We start from the raw sequence: 24,489 nt of genomic DNA, 5'->3' as shown, positions 1-24,489 counted from the left end.
TGGACCTCTGCTCAAACACTATATCAAAAAAAAAAAAAACTTCAAGAAAACACTTTGAACGAAATAAAATATAGATGAAAACGTTGCATGTTTTTCCACATTGAAGCAACAGTGCCAAACAAGAAAGAATATGTTTTATGGCTGTTTCTAGTGAGGTGTTAAGCTGTCATTTCCTCCCAAAAACATCTTATTAAAAAACGGCCACGATACCAAGTACTTACTAAAATATTCCTAATGATTATATAATTTTATTTGTAAAATATCCCAAATTCCTATAATCTTATTTTTAAAAATAGTTAAATTATAAGGCCCCACTTGGTTTGTGGAAATAGGGGTCTAGAATTGAAATTGGAACAGAAATGGTCTATTCTGATTCTAACTGTTTGGTTAGATGGAATTGGAACTACATTCCCATTTCTTTTGAAATGGCATTTTTACATTTGAGAAAATGACCATTCTCTACCTCTCCATTAGAAATGAAATCCCATTCTTGATGATTTTAATTTTTATTCTGATTCTTGTTTGAACCAAACAAACTATAAAAATAGACCATTTCTATTCTAATTCTGACTACAAATCAAGAGGACCCTAAGTATTTTAAGATGGTTCAGTGGTGTATGGGAAGGTGGTGGGATAAGAGGCTTTGATTATAGGGCTCTGCCCATACCCACCCGTTGCCATTAGTATTGAACATCCGACAGAGTTCTGATGGTTACAGTTCCAGGTAGTTCTAGTTTCTTGGTGCGAATCCCTATTGTGTAATTGCACTTTACGTATTTGTATTTTAATTACCTCTCTGTGTTGAAATTAAATATGATTCTTGCCTTACAAAAAAAAAAAAAAACACAAGAGGCAGAAATGTAAATAAAACACAAAGTAGAACCGTAGAAGAAAAGGTAGAGTGAATGTGGACTGTGGAGGACAAGACAACGACGTGTTAGTTAATACTCCATAACCGACCAAAATCAGAAATGGTCTTCCCACCACAAATTGATGCCTATCATCAATTCTAAGGTCATTGTCTCACCAAATCCTCACATACCCATAAACCCAGATTTCTAGTTTCAACCCCATAAAAGCCAAAGGAATCCAATATCACTCGCCATTTTGGTTGATCACACATTATTTCCAACCCTATTCACTTCACTATTCTAAAATAAGATTTCTTTATCTGCACCTAAAACCCTTTACTCTATGATATTATGATCCTTCACAGAGTCTGGCCTTAGGGTCAGGGGCCCACCCAACACAACATGTCAACATACCACCTAACAGATGGAGATCATCCTTCCTTTCTTCATCTTTCCCATTGCCATGCATCCACTGCAATACTTTAGTCCTTCCGGGTGCCTCTTTCTTAGCAATCTGATAAGAATTAAGAAGAACAAAAGTCAGATAGGGTCCCACCTGGTGACCGGTGAGACGAAATCCGAGAAATTCTCTCACTTATCATCTTTACGGTTTCACGTTTTTATATGGAGAGATGTGTGGACAAATTTTAAATTCTTAAGGAAAAGCAATTGAATATTCATCAAAAGTTGAATTCCTTGCTGTGCTACCTCTGCGTGGGAAAATGTATGAATGTGCTTAGTTGCTTACTTACTTCATTACTTTTATCTCTCCGAGTCTAAAGGCTGTAAAGACCCCATCCCACCCCAGAGTACTTTTACTGTTGGAGACTTGACAAATTCTTCTTTTTTTTCTTTGATCGATGACAGCAGTAATGATCTTTGCCACTGTCGTTCCCCACCACGCCACCTCTCTTTGAATCTCTCGCTCCTTCTCTTCTTACTACAACTCCTCTTCTCTCTCCCTTTTATCTGCCTCCCAGTTCTGAGTTTCCAAAGCGGCATCCAGGCAGCCTGCAGCATTATCGTCGTTCAGGCTTTCACTCTTCTGTCTCTCTCTTTGAGACGTGATATCATATATCTCAAACAATAATAAATGGGAATGGGTTACCTCTCTTGCAAAGCTGAGTCTTCTATCATCACTTGCGATCCCTATAACTGGGATAGAAAGAAGAGATCAAAAAAGCGTTATAATAAACCCATTAAAATCCGGCGCTTCTCTTATGCCGAGCTCGAGTCCGCTACAGGGGGCTTCTCTCCGGCTTACTTTCTCGGTAAAGGTAGCCATGGAAGCGTCTACAAGGCTGTTCTTGACGACGGAAAGCTCGTTGTTGCCGTTAAGAAGACTACGACGTTGGCCGGGGCCACGCTCCATGACGACAACGTCAACAACATTAACAACAACCCTGCGGACAACGAGATCGAAGTCCTTTCGAGAATTCGAAGCCCTCGTCTCGTCAATCTTATTGGTTTTGGTGTAGGTGCAGAAGAGAAGAAGCTAATCGTCGTTGAGTTCATGGAGAACGGATCTCTTTATGATCTCTTGCATTCCAGCCCTCGACCGCCTGGTTGGGCGAAGCGAATCCGGTTCGCATTGCAGACCGCAAAAGCGGTCGAGACTCTGCATTCGTCGAACCCGCCGGTTATTCACAGAGACATCAAGTCGTCAAACGTGCTCGTTGACGGACATTGGAATGTCAGGCTAGGTGATTTCGGGTTGGCCCTGAGGGGACATGTTGAGGATGTAAGGATAAGATGTACGCCTCCGGCCGGCACTTTAGGGTACCTCGACCCCGGCTACGTTGCGCCGGAGAATCTCAGTACCAAGAGCGACGTCTTCAGTTTTGGGATCCTACTGTTGGAAATTATCAGTGGCCGGAACGCCATTGACGTGAACTACAGTCCGCCTTCCGTCGTTGATTGGGCCCTGCCACTTATCAAGCAGTTTGAGTTCACTCCTCTGTTAGATCCCCGGATCGGGCCGCCTGGGGACCCGTCGGTAATGCGCCAGTTGGCCGTGTTGGCGGCTCGGTGTGTCGGGAAGACTGCCGAGAAGAGGCCGTCGATGGTGGAGGTGGTTGACTCTCTTCGAACTATTAGCAAGAAAGTTCCCTCTGCAGTTTGGAACCACCTTAGGAGGCGGGTGAGGAAGCCATCTCCGGCGATTGGCCGCGAAGAAGAGATTACTGTCAAGACCTCCAAACCCGGAAGTAGAACTTCGTCATTGAGGAATAGAAAGGTATCCAGTGTTCAGGTTGGTGTTTGTTCTGGGAGAGAAGCAATTAGTTCAACCAGTGCTGCTGCTCAGGATTTCGAGCGGGAAGCAATTGGCTCAGTCACTGCTGTTGGCGACGATTTCGGGCTAGAGCCAAGCACTTCAAGTACAAGCAGTGCTGTTATTGAGGATTGTAGACAAGAAGAGTGTACTTCAAGCAGTGCTGTAGGTGAGGATTTTGGGCTACGCCTAGAAGCAAATAGTTCAGTTAGTTCCGTTGGTAATCGCTACATTCGATCTAAATCAACTGGTCCGGTTACTGCAACGAAAAATGGCTCTGCGAGAAACCAGCTTGCGCTAATTCAGAGGAAATCAAGTTTAGCTGTGAGAATGCCTGCTGTTAGATTGTTGAACAAATCCAGGTCTGTGGGTGTGTTGCAAACCACACGGTCGGTGCAGGGTAGTGAAAGAGGATTCGTGTTTCAGCTGGTGAAAAATCCTCAATTTAGAGGGTTGAACATGTCGAGATGGGTTGTAAGTGTGGAGAAAGGTTCCCAGAAGAAAATACTGGATAGGGATCGATCAGCAGCTGTATCTGTAGAATTTAAATGAAAGCAAGAAAATCCATTAGGTAATTAAGTTTCCTCACATCAATTACTCGTACCATTAATCTTTCTGTATGTATTTTATTGCAAGTGGTTCATCCAACATTGCTTTTTTTTTTGGCAACTCTTCATTGTTTACAAGATCTACGTTGAAAGTCTTTCTTATCAGGCAAGTTTTGATTTAAATACAAAGAAATCTTTGTAGATCCATTACACGAGAAATTCTATGAACTTGGTATTAGGTAATTTGATCTTGTTACCAGATTCTGTCAAACATCAATTCTTGTGTGTTGACATATGCCTACTTATGTAGCCAAGCCCATTTTGAACTTGAGAGATATATTTGCCCTGGACCTCTGGTTGACAAGCATTTGCATGTCTTAACTTGAGCGATTGTAGTCCTTGAGAAAGCTATTCCTAAATATTAAAATTAAGTTCATTCTGCTTAGTCATCTCACCCAAGTAAGGAAGCTATTATTTCATTCGCTGTATTTTGTGGTTGAAAATCAAAAGGATATTACAGTACATGCACTGCACATATAGTAAATTGAAACTGAAAACATGAATTTTCAAATAATTCTAGTGTAATTGACAACAGGAGTTGGTTTTATGAAGAATAGGGGTAAAATCATGTTGTTTCACCATGTTTATGAGTTATTTCTGAGAAAACCCTGTGCATGAAATGAATAAAGCCCTTGAAAGCAAGATATGGCATGAGTATTTCTATATAGTTTCTGGTGCATGTATGAAGATTAAGGTTGCTAAGTCGTCTGCAATTACCATCCAGAACTTCAAGTTTCGAAACAAATTAAAATGACAATTTGGTGGTGGTGGGGGTGGGGGTGGGAGATCATAACTTCTAGATTTGTTTAGGTTGTGGAATTTGTTTCAGTCAAGAATGGATAATTTTTACTTCAACCTAGATTTGGCTTTTCTATTTTTCAGCTTGCAATTTGTTGGATATTTTCAGACTTGAAAACTGATGAACCACCAATTTCCAACAATCTAAAAAGCTAAATATTTTGTGAACAGTATGGATATGGATGCATATCTTGTGCAAGAAATTGAATTACATCTACAAATTCATCTGCCATAAATTTGGTGAATAGGAAGGTCAGGTCTATGTAGTTACTTGTGGCATCTTGAACTTTGCTTGCAAAATGGTTAATTAAGCTAATAATAACTTTACATCTGGAAGACAAATGTTATTAATGGGAAACAAGGTCCAGAAGAATACAATTCAAGTAAAAATAAACTAAGGATTTAGTATAGCCATCTAAACAACTTTTGTCATGAAAAAAGTTTTGTTGAGATGGAGATTTCTTGCACCTGTCTATGATGGCATTATGAAGTGGGCTTCTAGTGAAAGTAATACCAGTTATTTTTCAGGTGCCAATACCAGATCAAACATGGAAGCATCCTTATGTAGTAGTCAGCCTTGGTGCAAGTGAGTACAACCATATGTATTTCATCATCATCTAATCCTTATCCCAACTATATAGGGTCGGTAGTCAGTTACATTGTGCTCAATTGTTTTATTGCTGGTATCTTATTTATGCAAGCAGAACTCCAACAATCACCGAAAAGGTGAAATTTATATATGCTTTTGAACTTACTGATTATTTTCTCTTTCCAGATGAATATTCCTCAGACATATTAAAAATTGCCAATATGGCAGTATCATGGAAGTATTTTCTTATACTGTTCTCTCTTGTAGCATGACTTCCTGGTATGACTAACAAGCACTTGCCCAAATCATTATTGAGAAGATTTTACTATGTGTCTCTCTTCTAGATTTTACTATGTGTCTCTGAAGTATATATCTGCTTGATAGTTCAATGTTGGATTTAAGAACGCTGAGATATTTTCTTATGCTGTTCTCTCTTCTAGTATGAATTGCTGGTACTGGTATGACTAGCAGACACTTGCCCAACTCATAAATGAGAAGATTTTACTATGTCCCTTTGATGGTTCAATGTTGGATTGAAGAATTCAAAGAACTTATATTATCTGAATGATGAGCTGATACCATTCATACAAGTACCTAGAGGTTTTTTTCTTCAGGTTTGATGTATGGTTTTGGATGCAATCATCATGGGCATGTTGAGCTTCAGAAATCACCAATCAGGATACTTGATTTCTATTTGAATTGCAGTGATAAGATATTAGGGTTTTCTACTGAACACCCTCCCATATTGGATTTTGAAACTCTTATGGCATGTCTAGTGCATCCTAGCACACAGACATAGGCATCAAAGCAGGCCAATTCAGTTATTTCACAGACGAATAATATATTTGGCATTATTTATATTGTTAAGTGATAAGTATCATATTCTTAGAAGGTAAGTTGCAAGAGAAATCATATCTTGATGGCTTGGGAAACCCGGTTATCATTAAACTTTTCTATGACATCAGAGTCTCAAGCCAGTGTATGCCTATAGTCATTACTCGTAAGGTTGTGCACAAGGGGCTAACCAAATTATTAGCCTGATACATATACTTGTATATTGATAGTACATGTTAACGTTGAAGCAAAATTATTGATCAGTTACTTGTTCCATCTAGCTATGTAGGTGGTTCAATACAAGCAACTTTAAGGATTATATTTGTTGGTGCTGAATTACAAATTTTCTTGTTTTGCAAAATATTGTCTAATTCAGTGATATGTGCTTAGGTGAATTCATTATTTTATTGTTTTCATTTGTGTTTGGTTGGATGTAAAATATGTCATAAAACAGTTGTTTCAGAAAATTACTAATTTTCTATTGTTTTGTTGCAAGTAAAATGCCAAAGGAAGCAAAGTGTTATACAAACAAGAGTGAGAATGGGGTAAAATGAATTACCCTCTTTGGAAGCATTAATCACTTTTCCTAGAGTCTTGGATAAGAATGATATTATGGGATTTACTTTTAAAGTTCTACTGCATAACTGTCTCCTTAAATAATTCTCATTTGATAAATATTTTTGTAAGTAACTATTTTCCCGTACAAATATTTGCCTGTCCTTTTTTTTTTTTACATTTTCTGGGGTCCAAATGCAGATGTCTTTCTATCCAAAATGCCCTGGTCAATTGATAAGTGTATTGTCCTAAGGAAGGTTGTATTTTTCTTGGTTATAAAAGATTTGGATTTTATTTGTCATACAGGTAAAGTTGTAGTCTTTCAAATAAGCAGGTCTTCTGAGGCCCTACTTTCTCCATCCTATTCTGTATCTGGAGCAGAGGAAGCATGTTGGGATTGAGATGAACTGGATTTGGATCCTAAAGAAATTTTTTACAGTTTGGCAAGCATCCTTGTCATAAGATATAGGACTAGCAGATATACTTCAATTTCCTGAAATAAGAAACCAGATTGGGCTTAGATGACTCACTAGTTGTCAAGTACTTATATGCCTGAGGCTCTTTTCTGAATGCCAATTACGTGCCTGCTCCCTGCTCAGTCAGAGTATGTTTTCGTATGCAAAGTTGTATCTGTACCAAAAGCTCATACGGGGCGTAGGTGATGATTGCATTTTGGCTTCAAGAATGAAAACTTGGTATAAAAGAATCTCCACATAATTATCCTTCTTTTTTATCATGAGACATCAAATTATGGGTTTTTCACGTTCTTAATGTCAGTTTCTTTGACTGATCATTTAAGTCTTACAGTGTCTGTCGGTTCGACTTACAGTTTTGCCCTCAAATCCACTCAATCAATGTTTAGGCCTTCAGGAGTCCCTGAATCTCACATTGACCAGTAATGGGAGCTGCTCTGTCAAGTCGTCTAGATATAGGATTTTCTTGTATAAGTCATTTCATGAGTAGATTTGGTGCTACACCGATGGTGGCTCAGTTGTAACTTGTAAGTAATCTGGTTGGTTGTAGCCATCTGTCACCAGGGTTGGGGGTTATGGGTATGGGGGATGGGCTAAGAGTTGTGCTAACGGTGCCAGCACCCTAACGAGATGTCAGACTCTCTCTCTCTCCCATCTTTATTGTTTAGATGGTCATTTGTGCTTTTAGCCATATACCAATAGTGGTGAAATGTGAACCAGATAAGCATTGTAGAAAATGAAGACCCTTTGGAAACTAAAGGAAGTATAACTTTGGTCTTTGGAACATCTATCGAGATTTTAGTATATTGCCTTGCCAAGTTGCCTTTCGACTTCAATGGCTATATCAACATCAAATTGACAAAAAAAAAAAAACTGCAAGAGATATCTTTATAATTTGGTAGGGTTGGATCAGGAATTCATAGTACAGTATTTTCAGAGGTGAGCATAAATATTAGGAAGTAAGGTGGATCAAAATTGAAATGAAAAAGTGACCAAGAAAGAAAATCTTGAAAGTGGACATATCTGAATCTGACTTCCGAAGTAGGAGCCAGGCAAAGGAAAGATGGCCCCTAATACCAAGGGATATGACATTCGAACTAGAAACAGATCATGTTGATGATTTGAATAAAAAAACAAAGATCGTGAGTTCTATCATGCCTCTGTACTCATGAGTGCTCATAATGTTTATCCAAATTTAAACATTGGAGCAGGACGAGCTATGCTAGTGCCTCAATCACAAAACTGTGTAGGGGAAGTGTAAATGCTAGAAACAGGACGTTGCTTGAATTGGGATGGAAAAGGAGAACTCTTAGGATTCAGTTGATAACATGTCTTTCTGATGATTGGCCTTTCATTGGGCCTCTATTTTGTTTACAGAGCTTCATGGATTACTCCAATTAGGTTGAGGGGGCTTGCCTTGTTTAACAGGAAAGAAATTTCTCAGTATCATCTCTGTGCTAAGTGCTATATTCAGTTCTAAGGGATCGTAGGTTTGATATCTACGATGGAAGGGCTACTCTAGATAATAGTTTGATCACTGCTTTGGGGAAATTACAGGACTTGATTAAGAATCGTAGAATCTGCTTTCAGAAAATACTTGGATGCAATGTGGACTGGATAACGGCAAAGGCCATAGCCACTTTATTTTGCTCTTCCCTTAGCATTTCGAGAACAGGCAGAGCAGGGGTGTTGGTTCGAGTTGGACTAGACCTCCTGACTCACCAAAGTCCAAACCCAAGTTCTAGGAGTATCAGCCTGGCCCATCAGAGACCAGCTCTGGGCCTGGACCAAAATTTAGGTCCAAGGTGAATATCGGCTTTTTATTTTCCTTTTTATTTTAACAAGAGTACAAGACTAGAGTGCGAAGGGGTCTCCCATTTTGATATGGTTTTCTAAATTTCAAAAAAAAAAAAAAAAAGAAAACAGAAAAATGAAATAGGGTGTTCTTAGCGTTTGTTTTGACTGTAACCCTGATACTTTCCCAACCTTCACATAAAAACGGTCATTCTTTGGCTACACGTCCAGATCAACATTCGAAAAATTGTCACATTCCTTTCCCTCTCTCTCTCTCTCTCTCTCTCTCTCTCTCTCCCCTACACGTGCCACTCATACAATGACAGAGCAAACCCAATGTGACAGAGAGAGAGAGAGAGAGGCAACTTAAAAGTTAAAACATCAGCCAACTCTGCAAGGACTTTTCGTTCGATTGTTGGGTGAATTGGCATCATGGTGCACATGTGCAACACCATATCATTGCTTCATGTTAGATATCCGATAGATAACATATTCAATTTCCAATATCAACAAATCAAATTTAGCTCTACCTATCATTAGTCTGCAGTAGGGCTGTAAGTCAGGCCAGGTTTGGTCGGGTTGAGGCCAACCCTAGCTCAATCCTAAGTTCTAAACCCCAACCCAAACCCTAAATCAATCCAATCCTAATCCTAACCCTACTTAAACCTCTATTGACATTTCACATATATACAGAAACATCCCCTCATTTTTCATATTAGACTAAAATCTCTTTTGTTGGGTGAAGTTATTAGACAAAGATCCCCCCTCCCTTAACAATCCTTTAATATCAATTATCACATGTTGCTAAAATATTTCAAAAATCCAAAATCGCCCCTTAATGATACTTTGGCCACGATTAAATACCCTAAATCTTGAAAGTTTGATCGTTGTAGATCTTTAGTTCGTATATTTAGGTAACCCAACCCGATCAACCCAATCCTAACCCTAACCCTAACTAAATTCTTTCAACCCTAACCCAACCCAATCCAACCCAAAGTCAATTTTGGGTTGGGTTGGGCTCAGGTTGGGCTCAATCCAACCTTTTTTCCATCCCTTAAAACCTCATAGTATTTCTCAATTTTAGATATTAACTCAGTTTTCACTACATATATTAATCCTATGTTTTATTAGTATTTGTTTATTGACCTTTTTTCTGTTCTTTTGGTACAAAATTAAAAAAAAAAACAAATGTTAGAAATAACTATAGTTTATTATGAATTATGACTTATGATAAAACATAAAATTTTCAAAAAACATAAAATAATGTTATTAAAGTTTAGTCTTTCTGATTAGAATTAACTAAAGTGATTATCTTAAAAGAAATACATGATATTATGTGGTGGGGGCTATACAAATATCATGAATCTAAACAAATCAATGTATGATATATTACATATAACATATATTTATATATGACATGTATTATAGAGTCGGGTTCGGGTTGGCCAAGGGGAAAACCCTAACCCAACCCAAAATAAAGTCGGGTTCATGAATTTCAACCCTAACCCGAACATCAACCCGATCCAACCCAATCCAACTTTTTCGGGTTGGATTCGGGCTAACCTGGCCCAAGTTGCAGCCTTAGTTTGCAGCCTTATCCCAAATAACAACTTCATGTTTCCGTCAATACCCGTTCACATAGTAAGATGTAAATTGTGGTATAGCCATTTCAAATTAAATTTGCCGTGGTGTGTCCATATCAACATTAGGGAAAGTAAATATGTAAAATCAATAGGGAAAATAAAATAGAAATTATTAAATTTAATAAATACTAATTACTATTTATTATCATAATTAATAATCATTGTAAAAAATTATTATACCATCTTTTTTACTGTACTCTAAATTAATCATTCAACATATGGTGGAGCATTCGTTCCATTTGTCTTATCAAACATTAAGGCCTTTTCTTTATTGGAATTTATGCAAAGAGATTATATTGGAGTGAGAGGTAGGATTGTAATATATCTTGCTTAATATGGTCAGAATGCAAGATTGTTTGTGCTCTCCGACGTTAAAGTTAGAACTCAAAAGACTACTTTTCTTTTCAATCTCAACTGGCCTCTCACAGTTCTTACTTAATTCGTATTTGTTAGAATTATTACCGCAATAATTTCTATGGGAGGACTTTGATAAGAAATTGCCAATGAAGTAATAGCTTGGGTAAAACTTTTCCATGTCAAGGGTTTATTAGAAAGCACAAAAGCTAATAAAGCTTCTCTTTGATTTGTGAGCACCCAAAATAGCCACATGTTAGCAAATTTCATTTCATGAACACCCCATCAAGACCATTATCATCATTGTAATGGTCAAAGTTTATAGCATTTAGAGAAAAAGAATCATGCTTGGACAAACATGCTTTAATGGGATGAGCAAAGATGTTACGGTTTTATTAGAAGCAATTAAGATATAAGAGGGTTTTTATTTGAGTAGTGAACGGATTTTATTAAAGACAATTAAGTGCGGAGATGGTTTTTATTTTGACTTTTTATATTTTTTATGATTTAATTTAAAAATAACTAACCACATGTATGAGAAATGAGAGGAGGACGTCTACATGGGCTTTGTGGTGAGAAGACCCCTCACATCCCTTCTTTCCTCTATTATATATAAAGATGCAGATGTACATGGAATGGCATCAAATATCTTCCGCTTGCATTCTAAAGATTTCTTTAGAATTTCCCATCAGCCCTAAACCTTAAACCCTATATTCTAAAGTCTATAACCCTTAAAAAATCCTAACCTTAAACCCTAAAATCTAAAATATCTAACCTTTAAACCCTACAACCTAAATCCCTTAACCTCTAAATCCTAGTCCTAAACCATAAACCCTAAAATCTAAGTTCTAAACCTTAAACTCTAAAGTCAAATTCCCTAAACCCCTAAATCTTAAATTTATTGTATAAAATACTTTTGGTAGGACGCATGTCCTCCAATGGGGTAGGAGCCAAGCATTTTCCACAAACAATTTGTGTATTGTGCAAGAAGGTAGCAACATGTCATTTAACTTAAAAAAATAAAATTAATTGTACTCTCCCAAGCATGAGAGAGAGAGAGAGAGAGATCTTCCAAAGCAACAAGTTTTATAGTAAGAAATCAAATTGATGCTGCTTGATCCGAGGTGCTGCACGAACCTAGGAAGGCAACCAGATAATCCTTGCCAATAGGGTGGAGCCGAGGTGGTAGGACAGGGCTGTGCTTCAAGACCTATGATGAAGAAAGGGTGTTAGAGGCCCAAAGAATTATCCCCGAGTAGATGCTCCAATGCTCAAGTCAGTAGAGGGTCGTGAATGGTTGGGCCGAGCAATAAAGGTGCTGGTCTAAGAAAAGTAATAGTATGAGGTGCTAAAAGCCAGAATCCCTTACCTTGAGCGGGAGATACCTTTTTATAACCGGAGGTCTATGTCCTGGTCGGATTGGGCTTCTGGAGTTACCAGGATGAGGTTGACCACTGAGGTCTTTGGGATAGAGTCCTATTCCTTATCGGAGTTGCCATCCTCCATTCTCCTATCCGTAGTCGTGCTTATCTACGTGATGTGTAGCTAACATGGCTGAGAGGATAAGATGGGGGGCTACAATGATAGCGTAGCGTGGCTGGGGCCGCGGAGTTGGTTGAACCGTGCCGATGTGGCCGGTGTGTCCAGGCAATGATTGAGCAGCCATGTGTCTCCTAAGGCCAACTCAGCCATGACCAGAACAAAAATGATAAAAAACAAGAAGGAATTTCTTAGTACACCAAACTTCATTTAACAATTTAATATTTATTAGGCTCTTAAAAGCGAATAAAGTAAGTATAACAAATAAATAAAAGGAGAGAGATTAGAGAGAAGTTACCTTGCACTAAGAGAGATAGGAGAGGAACACCTTTAGGAATTTGGTAAACTAAAGATATTAGGAATGTTGAGACACATAAGAGGGGGTAGAATTGAAAAGAAAAAAAAAAAAACCAGCGTCTGTCAATAAACCAAGTTAAAGTTGGAAATAAAAGCAATCCATTTGACACATAAGAAATTTAAACTAATGAGTGAGGGCTAAAATTAGGAATAATAGAATTAAACTATTTTGCAATGATAACACGGGTAGTATTGCACGCTGTTAGACTAAATTACCTGTTTTCCATTCTCAATTTTTTATGAACACCCTTAATTTGGATGTACAGTTGGGATCACCTGCCAACAAAATTCATTCCAACGGCCTATCAACATGATCTCACACCCCCACATCTCATATATGGCAGGTCCCATTTTTATGGTGGGTTTCAGTCTCATAGTGAGATGTGAGGCATAAGATGAAGTTGGTAGAGGATTGGAATGTATTTTATTGGCAGAAGATCCCAATTCTACTAAAACGTCCCGCTGAGTGAGATTTTCTTTTTTGCCAAAGCCATAGAAAAAACTTTTAAAAGTGACAATTGGAAAAAAAACAAAAGGGCATATAATGGTGGGGATTAGAAATCAGAGATCCATCTCATTAAGATCCAGGGTTCTATACAAGAACAAGGGCCCAATTCTCTCTTCATGGACCAGGATTCAATTATGATATCTGAAATATATGATATCTGAAAACTTTTTTGACCAATTAACTGGTATCATTAAATGTTATAGCCAATCAGGTGTTATTTATCTAAATTCATGTTTATCAATTAAAGTCAGCCAGAGGGTCTATCAAACTAAAACTATGATAGACAAAAATGCATCTACCTATTGTTTAAATTTAGGCATAAATAATAATATAATATATATTCTGTATAAAGCAATGTTAATTATGGAATGGGATGGGGACCTACTTGGGCCTAGGTCAGGTTGTATTGGGGCTCAATTCACATAACTTCAGCCAGGCCCAATATTTCCCCGCAGAAGAGACAAGTATGAATGTGTTAAGCTCGTACATGGTGGATGCATGACTGGATGGTAAACCAAAGTCCATTGACCATCAACTCATCAAATGGTAATTGAACTTAGATTACTTACTACCTCCTTCAAAATTGAAAGTTGAAACAGACTACTAGTACTACATACTTTTAATACTTTATTCAACCCAACTCATTAAAGATGATATGAAATAAAGTGATGGAATTCACTCAGACTCCCATCATTTTAGCTTTTCACAAACACATCGCACTTGAACTTGTCACTGACGAGTGACGACCGACGTCCAAAATTTCCTCTACCAATAAAACTGAAAAAAAAAATTGTAATAATTTATTTTTCCTTTTTTTTTTGTTCTATCATATTAACTAGCAATAATTTGACTCCATCACCATATTGTCCATCCAGATTTTCTTGGCAGGTGTTTGTTGCGTACAGAATAATTTTGCTGTCTCCATCTTATAATCCGAGATCTTTTAAACAATCTGGACCATCCATTTAATAGTTATATACTTCTGATGGCCCACCTCCGGAGATGCGACTTCCATGTTCCAAGTTCCCACTTGATAAAGAAGCCGGAGGATACTGCTGTGTTTGATGTTCTTTTCTAGTAATAATCTACTGTCATGTTGATTAATCCCCATCTCCTGAGCAAAGTGGGCTCCACCATGAAATTTTGAGGTTGGAATGGAAACCCTAACCTTTTGACCGAGTTGAAGTTGAAACCAGCCATTTGACTCACTTTTCGAAAGGCAATTTTGAGTTGGATAAGGATGGCCGGTCGAGTTTCTTTCTCTCAATGATCGAGAAGCCCCTCAAGTTTTCAAAAGGTGAATGGGGAATTAATAAAAATTCAATCATACTGTATCTGTATGGGCCGGTGTACAAATCTTTTGAGTTCCCAGAGAGAGAGAGAGAAATGATAGAAGATTCTCTCTACTTGCATGAACGTGAAGGAAAAAAAAAAAAAAAAGAGCAGTACTATAAGATGACTATAAACTGAAATTCCTTGCATTGGGTTAATTTCTCTGTCAAATCTATAGTTTCTTGCTTGTCCTGAGTCCCAAGTCTCCTGACAAGGGGTTTTTGCTTGTTTTAATATCCAAACTAGTTTTTGAAAGGTTTGATCAGATTGCATCATCAACTTAAAACATTTTCATGGACCCATGAAGGGAGATTGGCCCAGCCCAGGTGATGACAACTGGGTTTATGCTTGGACCATGAAAGTGAGTGTAAATTCTTGATGAGCTTCACGAGTAAAAAGATTTGCTACAGCTACAAAATCCAATAAGGGTATTCCCAATTCCCAGCACAGAAATGACCATAAATTTAGAGTTAAGAGATACACACATTCCCTTCACAATCACATATACTCTTGTCTCTAATCCTGTTGAAAGGAGGGGTTTCAGTAGTTCACCTCTTCTGAGCTCTGACCAAGAACAGTAACAGTCATGTTGAAGCAATCTGCCATGTGCCACTCCAAGTGGTTGAACAGATAAGATTTAAATCACCTTTTTATGGGTTCAAAAGAGGCACGGACCGTCTTCTTGACCACCACAAGGACTGTCCAGAAGGGCCTATATGGACCCCATTATCAGGTTATAGACAGAAGCTTCCTTTGTCCAATTGTGATGCCTTAATTACCAGAATGTATGGGACTTATTTCCTGAATGTGTATCCTCTGATGATGGATGAGTCAATAAAGAAATGGCCATAGACATAAATTCAAGGGCCATTTTATATTTGAAATCCATGTTGTCGATTTTAGCCTTACGAAATCTACCTGATGGAACCCACCAAATTATGGATCCAATGTCCCCTGCATGTGCACAACTTGTACACATTGCCTGCTGGGCTCATGCATGGTTCTAAATGTCGGTGAATTTTCGTAATATTTTGGTTTTCGGATACACCTATCAAAATGATTATGAACAATGTAGGGCAGATTTTTTTTTTCAGCCAAATAAAACTTTAAATTTCTCTTTCTTTTTTCTGAAATTTCAGCATTCAGTTTCTTATTATTTCGACCAAACTTTTAGACATAATACTAAAATAATAAAAGATAACTAAAATTTTATTAAAATTCTTCTCGAAACTTCAATATTTTTTCACCACAGACCGAGGCATCAGTTTATGAACTTCGACGAGGTTTATTTTCTATTCTAGCTTTACTTGTTTTCTTTGTTTTCTGCAAAATTCCATTTCTTAATTTCTTTTGTCACTTTTGCATATTTCTAGACTAATAACTCATTAGGCTCAGTTTGGCAGGAGTATAAATACAAATATGTAAGGTTAAGTTTGGAAGGAGTACAAATTTATAGAGTACAAAATCTTGAATTTTGTATTATTTTGTATATTTATATTATATATAGTTGTATTTGTATTCTTTCCAAATTGAGTTTAAAACGTAAAATCTTGTATTTTATATTATTTTATATATATTTGTACTCATTCCAAACTGAATTTAGGCTCAATTTGGAAAGAATACAAATACAAATATACAGAGTGCAAAATCTTATATTTAAACTATTTTGTATGCATTTATACTATATATTTATATTTGTACTCTTTTCAAATTGAGTCTTAGGATTAAATCATGGTTTTCAAAATTAGACTAGATCGAACGGTCGGACCGGAAAAATTAGGAACCAATCAGGTGATTGATTTTGTTTTTCCCCTAAACCGGATTTTTCCCCAAAACTATTAATTTTGGTCAACAAAACACTAAACCAAGTGATTAATCGTTCGAACGGTTTTGACCTTTTTTATTTTTTATTAGAACGGACCGAGCATTTAGTTCAAATGATTTGACCGTTCGACCCAGTACCCAGTAACCAAACCCCTGACCAGTTCAATTTTAAAAACTATGGATTAACACCCCCCCCCCAAAAAAAAAAAAGATTAAAAACTCATTTCATTATAGAGAGTAAAGAGTAAAGAGTAAAGCCTGATGTAAGAGAGATAAAACCCCTCACATAGTCACAATTTGTACATTCTCATGAATGGACAACACATATAATCCGGATGAAGACCCAAACCAAAAAGCTCTTTATGAAGGACATTAAAATAAAATATTTATTTATTATTTCCTTATCCTGTCTAAAAAAGACAGATTTCATCCCTTTCTTCATGTGTTTGTGCCGGGTAGAAATCCTAGTATGATTGATTTGTAAATAGTAAATGCATCTTCAAAAAAAAAAAAATCAAGTGGCCGGGTGGAACTTTTACTTCCCAAACTTATCCAGAAAGAAATATCTAGATGAAATTAAATATAATTGAAGCAGATGGGACTACACCTGTTGATGGCTGGGTCGGATTGGGTTCGGGCCGATTTTTGTTTATGTATAACAGAATATATTCAGGCCCGAGTCCGGCCTGACCATCGAGCTTAGGTTTCGAGTTCGTGCTTGGCCCTCACATAAAGTCTAAAGCTTGAGTTGAACCTGAACTTGGCCAGAAATTTGAAAACAGAATTTTTTTTTTATTCAATAAGAAAATGTTTTATTTATATTAAAACCTTTAAAACCATATCACTTTTACTTGAAAAAAAAAAAGAAGAAGAACAAAAAAATATTGTATATATATTTTATTAAATAAAATATATTTTTTATTATTTAATATATAGTATCATATCAGGTTTGGATTCAAACTGGGATTTTTAAAAAAGCCCAAACCTGACCCGAGAAAAATCGGGTCCTGTACTTTAAGCCCGATCCTGAGCCCGTAAGCCTAAAATTATGATCAAGTCCGAATTATAATGGGCCGGGCCGTCGGGCTACCCGGCTCATATGGGACAGAGGTTAATTTGCCCATTTTACTCTAGTTCCATATTATATAGTTACTGAAATGCTGAATTTCAGCTTTCAGCACCTGCGGGACTTGTACCAATACCAAATAATGGACAGACAAAGAGATTTTGGGGCCATTTCCAAAATCCAAAATATGCTTTTAAACGTCTCCCCTTGTGTTGTTGATGTGTAGATTGAATATAGAGTCGTTGATGGAACCCTTCTTACAATAAGCACAGCCTAGCTAGCTTGCCCTCTATGAGATGAGCCTAAATTGATTGATGAAAGATGTTAGATTTCCTGCCATAAGACTGTAACTCTGTAAGCAATTTTACAAACAGAACTTATCTTGGAATCTTCTATTTCTGATCTCACAGACTATATACAGTCCATGCAAATTGCAATGCAATGGAGAGCCTCAACATACATGCGTTCTATCAAATCTCAAATGTCAGAAACCCCAAGTCCAATCCTGCAGAGGAAGACGACCTGCAAATTTATTATTATTGGAACAATTTCATGTCATACTGACACAACCAGTATACTTTCCACTTGTTTAAGCACCAAAATGAGACTAAACACAGTAAACTAAAGACAACCTGCATTACACGACAGATGTATGAATGTTTCGTTTTATTCATCACTTATTAGTCTAAAATTGAAAAAGAAGGAAAAAAAAAGTTGTCCAGAAGGTTTTTTTTTATATATTTTATATTTTATGCTTTGTGCAGTTGTGTGTGCATGTATGTCTTATACTTTTATTTGATGCTTTGTTGAAATTAAAAAAAAAAAGAAGTCATTTTTATTGCTCTTCTGCTACCCATAGGGCCATAGCAAAAAATTACTTCTTCAAAGATTATCCAAATGATGCCTCTGGGCTCTGGCTCTATTTTCGTTTTCTTTATTTTTTATTTTTTAATTTTTTTCTTAGGTAGAAATGCAATAACCATGTAGAAAATTACAAAGTTGTTGGCAAATCACAATCAAGTCGTATAATATACGAGTGTACTTAAGCATCGCTATTATTTGAAGAAGTTATCCTAATTATAAATGATTTGATTGATATATAACACACTATTGGTGGTCTGACTTCTGAACATGAGATCCAAAGCAAAGTTGGCTTGGAGCTTAGAGACAAGTATTCAAACGTTTGATCATTCTTCTATCTGGAACGCGGCCTTTAATCTCACTTTAGAGTACAAACATGTTTATCCTTGTTATAAAGCATATATATTCAAAGTATTCTCCCTTCATGCAATGACAATGGACAACTAGCAATTCCACAACCAACTTCATTTCTTAAATTTTCAACCAGCAATTCTACAAAAGCAAGGTTTTACTTTTTATTTATTTATTTTTAAATATAAAAGATTTTGTTTTTGAAAATATCATGTTTATATCTATGTACAAAAATGAATTGTGTTAAGCTGGCACTAGCATAACATAGACATTGTGGCCCATCAGGCACCTCATGGCTTGACGCCAAGCCCCATCTGCTACATGATCTATCCTATCCTGTATCTTCTATTGCCACTGAATTCAAATCAAGTTAACCATACCCAAACCCATTCTTTTCTGAATAATACTTTTATACAATTAAGGCACCTGTTTGTTCAAAATGCGTTTTTTTTTTCTTTACATTTAAATAGTTGAAATGGTTGTTCTTTAACATTTGCCATGTGGCAAGTTAAAAGTGTCACAGTCTCACAGACCAGGTAGGTCATAGGTGTATGTTCCAAACTCAAGGTTTTGTCCTAAATAGGCCCCACCACCACCAGCAGTTTAAATTAAGCAACTAATATTTCATCTCATCCAAATTCCAAACATTTCCCAATTTAAATTAAGCAACTAATATTTCATCCATTTTCCTAATTTTAGTCATGACAAATTGACAACCCTTATAATCAAATCAGACCCCTCATATCCGCCAAGTGGTCATTAGTTAGTTTAGGTGGTCTCTTATCATACAAGTCATCTCACGTCTAGAGCTCCTTTTAATTTTCTAGCAAAACAAGTAGAGTACATGCATATGGGATGTCATGTTTGGTATCAATTCGATCTCTTACTCCCCCAAATCTCTCTATAATCTCCTATCTATATACTTTTCAACATCTATCCATATCAAATTCCTTGTGCAAAGCAATTTTGGGGTTTGAATTGTTGAGTAATCCATTTATCCAATCCAATGATGAGCCCTAACCAGTATTTTTTTAGTAGAAACTTGATGGAGTTCTCCCTTATGCTTCCTTCCCTGAGTCAAGTTGAAGAATACTTATTTTTCAACTTCCCTTATTTATCTATATATAAAAATGAAAATATTTATTTTTCAAAATTATGAAGTTTTCTTCCACTCCACTTCTTTGTGGATAAAAAATATTGAATCAGAATATTTTCTTCATTATCAACAACTGAACAACATTGTGGTTGTGGTTGTGGTTGTGGTTGGCTGATTTCACCAAGAATCTGCCTTTGGGATCTGGAATCCACCTATCTTGACCTCCCATTCTAGGAAACTCCATGGAACAAATTAAATCTACAAACAGGCTATCAAAAATAGTCTGAATTGTATCTGACTTCTAAATTATTATATTGGGATCTATAAGATTATTTACCAGATCTACTTGACTTGGATTTAATTTGTACAGTCCAAAGTGGTTTGAAGAGGATAGTCCCGGGATTCAAGGATCCTCCCAGACATCAATAATCTGGCCATTAGCCACTCTCCAACAAGCACCTTCCTTAAGAATATCTCTCCTGCTAGGAAGCTCCTTAAACCCCCCAAGAGCAATTTAAGGGATCTTTAAAGGACCAAAAGTTTTTACCTTTTAAATATTTTCCTTCAATGGTTTTGGACCAAAGGCAATTTTTATTTTCAATTAATCTTTAAGAAAGCTTTGCCATGAAAGCTAAATTAAAAGCATAGGGGTTCTCTATCCTAATCCACCATTGAATTTGATGTTGCAAGTCTTCCTCCAACTAACCCAATTAATTCTTTTCTTATCATTGGTCTCTCCCCACAAGAATTCCCTCTGCTTCCTTGCTAATTGACTACAAGTTTCATGGGGAATCAAGTAGCAAGACATAGTGTAAGTTAGAATTGAAATTGATAGAGACTTTATGATAACCTCCTTTCCAACTATTTATAAGGAACCTACCTTCCAATTTTTAGATTGAAGCTCCACCCTATCTAATTAGAAATTAAAAACGACTTTCCTTGACTTACCCATAACAGGAGGGAGAACAAGATAAGAAGAGGGCTTATTTACTGGTTTCACACCTTGAGAACCTTTGAAATTATCCTTTTAAGTGTAGGATGAAGATTTGGACTAAAATAAATATCAGATTTCGAGAGATTCACCTTCTGTGTAGACACCTCTCCATACTGCTTTAGAAGTTCCATTATACTTTCTCTCTCAATATATTGGCTTATTGGCTTTGGAGAAGATGTAAAAATCATCTGCAAAAAAGAGATGTATAATTGCAGGGCAAAGATTGTTAGTTTGAATTCTAAAGATTTCACCTCCTGAATGCAAATGAAGGATTGCCAGAGAGGGGCAACCATTCACCAGGATTTGATAAAAAAAGAAATCGAGATACATTGCATAATCCATCCTATGAATTTTGAATCAAAATCTAACTTTAATGTGACAAAATTGACAATTCTCCATTCCACCCTATCATAAGCCCTGTTCATATCTAATTTTATTTTCATATAACATTGCCTTAGTTTTCATAAGATGGATACGAAAGCATTATCTAAAATGTATTCGATAGGAAAACATTTTGATTTTGACATGATTTTTAGAAGAATATGTCTCAATTTATTATCAAAACTTTTGCAATTATCTTATGAAATGTATTACATAGATTGAAAAGACAAAAATGGCCTTGATTTTTTCGGATTTTTACATTTTGGAATCAAGGCAATGATGCTGGAAAATGGTTCTATTTATCTCTCAATAATGCTGGAAAAAGGAATTGGGAAACCCATCTAGGCCAAAGGATTTATGAGGGTGCATTTGGAAGAGTGCTAACTTGATTTCCTGATCATCAAACATCTCTCAGTGGTTGTCAATGTCTTCCCGATTAACTAAACCCGAAAGTCTATCAAGCAGATTACTTCTATCCGAAGGATTGGAAATCAAGAAGAAAATGTCTCAACATTGGTCAATGTCATATTTGATGGCAAATTGAGACTAGCCAAACCCGAAGCTGGAGAGGTAAAACCAGAGCGGTTTTCAGATGGGTTGGCTGCTCTAGAAACCAAGATTTGCTGTTTCTACCAATTCCCAAGAAACGATGGTCTACTAAGGATCCGCTTCAATCAACTAATGAACCAGAGTGAAGTGAGAAAGGTTCCCATCCAGGGATGCAATGCAAGTGCAACTTGGGTCATGTTGGCTTGGGTTAAGGTCAATGCTACCCCGACCTCATGTATTAAAACCTCAATCCTTGTTCTAATCCAACTTAATATTTTTTAACCGAGGTTCTCAACCCCAAATCCAACCAATCATGAAATCTGAGTTGGTTGGATTGGGTTCAATTTGTAACCTTGCTTGTTAAATTTTCTAGTCATATTTAATATTTATACGAACACACATGTTACATAAGAGATTACAAAAAACATCATATTATAGTAATATTTCATAATAAGACATGCTTTATGACCACAGTTCTCTCCCTCTTTCACATAGACATACTTTAGACTTGTATAAATAATCAATACATGTATCATACTTTATACATAATGTATAATGTATAAGAATATACACAATTAAATGTGTTAGGTTGGGTGTCGGGTTGCCCAAAGTCGAGTCGGGCCAAGCGAGGATGTGTGTGCAAGCGTGTGTGACCGAATTACCACTTTTTAATTTAAAATGTGTCTCTTCAATTTTTGAATTTAATTTTAAATTAAAACGTTTTCTTTTTTGTGTCTCTTCTTCCTCCTTGTGCCTCTTCGAATAGGTGCACTGTTCTGAAGAGGCTCCTTTATGAAAAGACACATATGTGTCCATTCGGGTCTAAGATCACTCATAAGAAGAGTATTGGCCAACCCAGTCTACACACAACATTCTCTTTTGATAGTCTTCTTCTCTATCTTCTCTGTAATCTGAGTGTCATCCTTTCTATGGTTCACAAAGGTCTGGTAAGCGAGTGCACGCCTACCAAAATCCTGTGGGTTGTTTTATCTTGGTGACCGATTTGCAATCACCCAGCTGCACCGTAGGGGGGCAAACACAATTTTAAGGGGAGTGACCAAGTGGCAAGACTCAATCCTCCTTCTTCCCGCAATTCCCAGTTTTGAGATTTTGCATAATCACATCTCTGCAAGTTTGGTTTGGAAAGCGAGTACTGATAAGTTTCATTCTGCCTTCTTTACTATTTTTACAACAATCTTAAAACCGCATTTATAGAACATATCTCTGCTAACTCCTTAATGAGGAACCTAATACTATCAACAATTCCCTATTTCTTTAAGATTGAACCCTTCAATGGAACCAATTACAAGCGTTGGAGACAATGCCTGCTGTTTGCCTTGGAGCAATTAGGGGTAGCTTTTGCCTTGACCGAACCGAACCCACTAAGCATGGAGGAACCAGCCCGTTCTGTTGTTGCAGAACACTAGGCTACAGCCGATCACCTCAGCATGAACCATATCCTAAACTGCTTGTCCAATGAACTATACAATGTTTATTCTTCTTATAATTATGCCTATGAAATCTTGAATGCATTGGACACTAAGTATGCTTTAGAAAATGTCGAAAACAATAAATATGTCATTGCCAACTTCTTGCACTTCACCATGAAAGAAGACATGCACGTGTCTTCCCAAATAGATGAGTTCCAGGTTCTTGTGAGGTAATTGGCAAAAGAAGGCATGGTACTGCAAGATGAATTCATTTTCGGTTCTCTCATAAAGAAACTGCCACATACATGAACTGATTTCAAGACCAGTATGAAGCATAAGAAAAAGGACACTACTTTGGACCAAGTAGTGGTTCAAATTAAGATAGAATAAAAGAACAGAAAGAAAGATGAAGACTAGTTTTCCAAAACCAATCTGGTGGAGGAAAAGACTACAAAATTCAAAAAGAACTTGAATATGAAAAATGATCAGAAATTCAAAAAGCAACAAAAGAAAGGAAACTGCTATGTATGTGGCAAACCCAAACATTACAAGAAGGACTGCCAGTACCAAAAGAATGACTCTGGGAAACCGAAAGTCAATTTGACTGAGGATGTTGTTGCAACAGTGATAACTGAGGTAAACTTAGTTGATAAGCCAAAGGAGTGGGTACTGGACACTAGTGCTACCAAGCACATATGTGGGGACTGCAATTCCTTTTATGAGTATACAACTCAGTTTGAAGGAGAGCAAGTCTTCATGGGAAACTCACAAACTTCGAAGGTTATCGACAAAGGAAATGTGCTCCTGAAACTGATTTTAGGAAAAATCCTAATGTTGAATGATGTGTTGCATATGCCGGAGATCCGACGGAACTTGGTATCGGGAGCACTCCTCAACAAAGTGGGACTGAAGCTCACATTTGAAGTAGACAATGCTATGTTAACCAAGAATAATGTATTTATTGGAAAATGATACAATGCTGGAGGATTGTTTGTATTTATACTGTTATGAATAAAATTGTTTTTTCTTCTGCTTATATTGTTGAATCTTTTGATATTTGACATGCTAGACTAGGACATCGTAGTGCTCCTTATTTAAAATGATTATATAAATTAGGAGTTTTGAATATTCCTGTTAATTTTACAAATGAAAAATGCCAAGTATGTATATAAGCAGAATTTACTAAGAAACCTCATAAAAGTGTACAAAGAGAAACTGAATTACTACAACTTATTCACAGTGATATAGGAGACCTTAAATGTCATGAAACTAGATGAGGAAAAAAATAATATATAACTTTTACAGATGACTTCTCTAGATATGCAAAAGTAGTTCTACTTAGATCAAAAGATGAGGCTAATCAAGCTTTCATAAACTACAAAACTGAAGTAGAAAACCAGTTAGAAAAGAAAATAAAAAGACTTAGAACA

At 36.7% G+C, this 24,489-nt stretch overlaps 1 pseudogene across 8 annotated transcripts; it reads left to right on the top strand.

Moving 5' to 3' along the window:
- The first annotated feature begins 1,771 nt into the window (after nucleotides 1–1,771).
- LOC148850617 (serine/threonine-protein kinase-like protein At3g51990 pseudogene) lies at nucleotides 1,772–7,235 on the top strand (annotated as a pseudogene). 8 transcript variants are annotated; one of them, XR_016098599.1, is made up of 5 exons: nucleotides 1,772–3,694; nucleotides 5,058–5,115; nucleotides 5,305–5,397; nucleotides 6,449–6,497; nucleotides 6,814–7,235. The product of XR_016098599.1 is annotated as a serine/threonine-protein kinase-like protein At3g51990 pseudogene, transcript variant X4 (transcript). The 8 variants fall into 8 exon arrangements; XR_016098598.1 differs by lacking the exon at nucleotides 6,449–6,497; XR_016098601.1 differs by lacking the exon at nucleotides 6,449–6,497 and having other exon boundaries at nucleotides 5,058–5,171; nucleotides 6,814–7,036.
- The last annotated feature ends 17,254 nt before the right edge of the window (nucleotides 7,236–24,489 follow it).

Source organism: Nelumbo lutea, chromosome 5 (genome assembly GCF_056320005.1).
Source record: "Nelumbo lutea isolate HS-2025 chromosome 5, American lotus-T2T, whole genome shotgun sequence".
Lineage (NCBI taxonomy): Eukaryota > Viridiplantae > Streptophyta > Magnoliopsida > Proteales > Nelumbonaceae > Nelumbo > Nelumbo lutea.
Note: the sequence above shows the minus strand (reverse complement) of the source record. Positions and strands in the feature narration are given on the sequence as shown.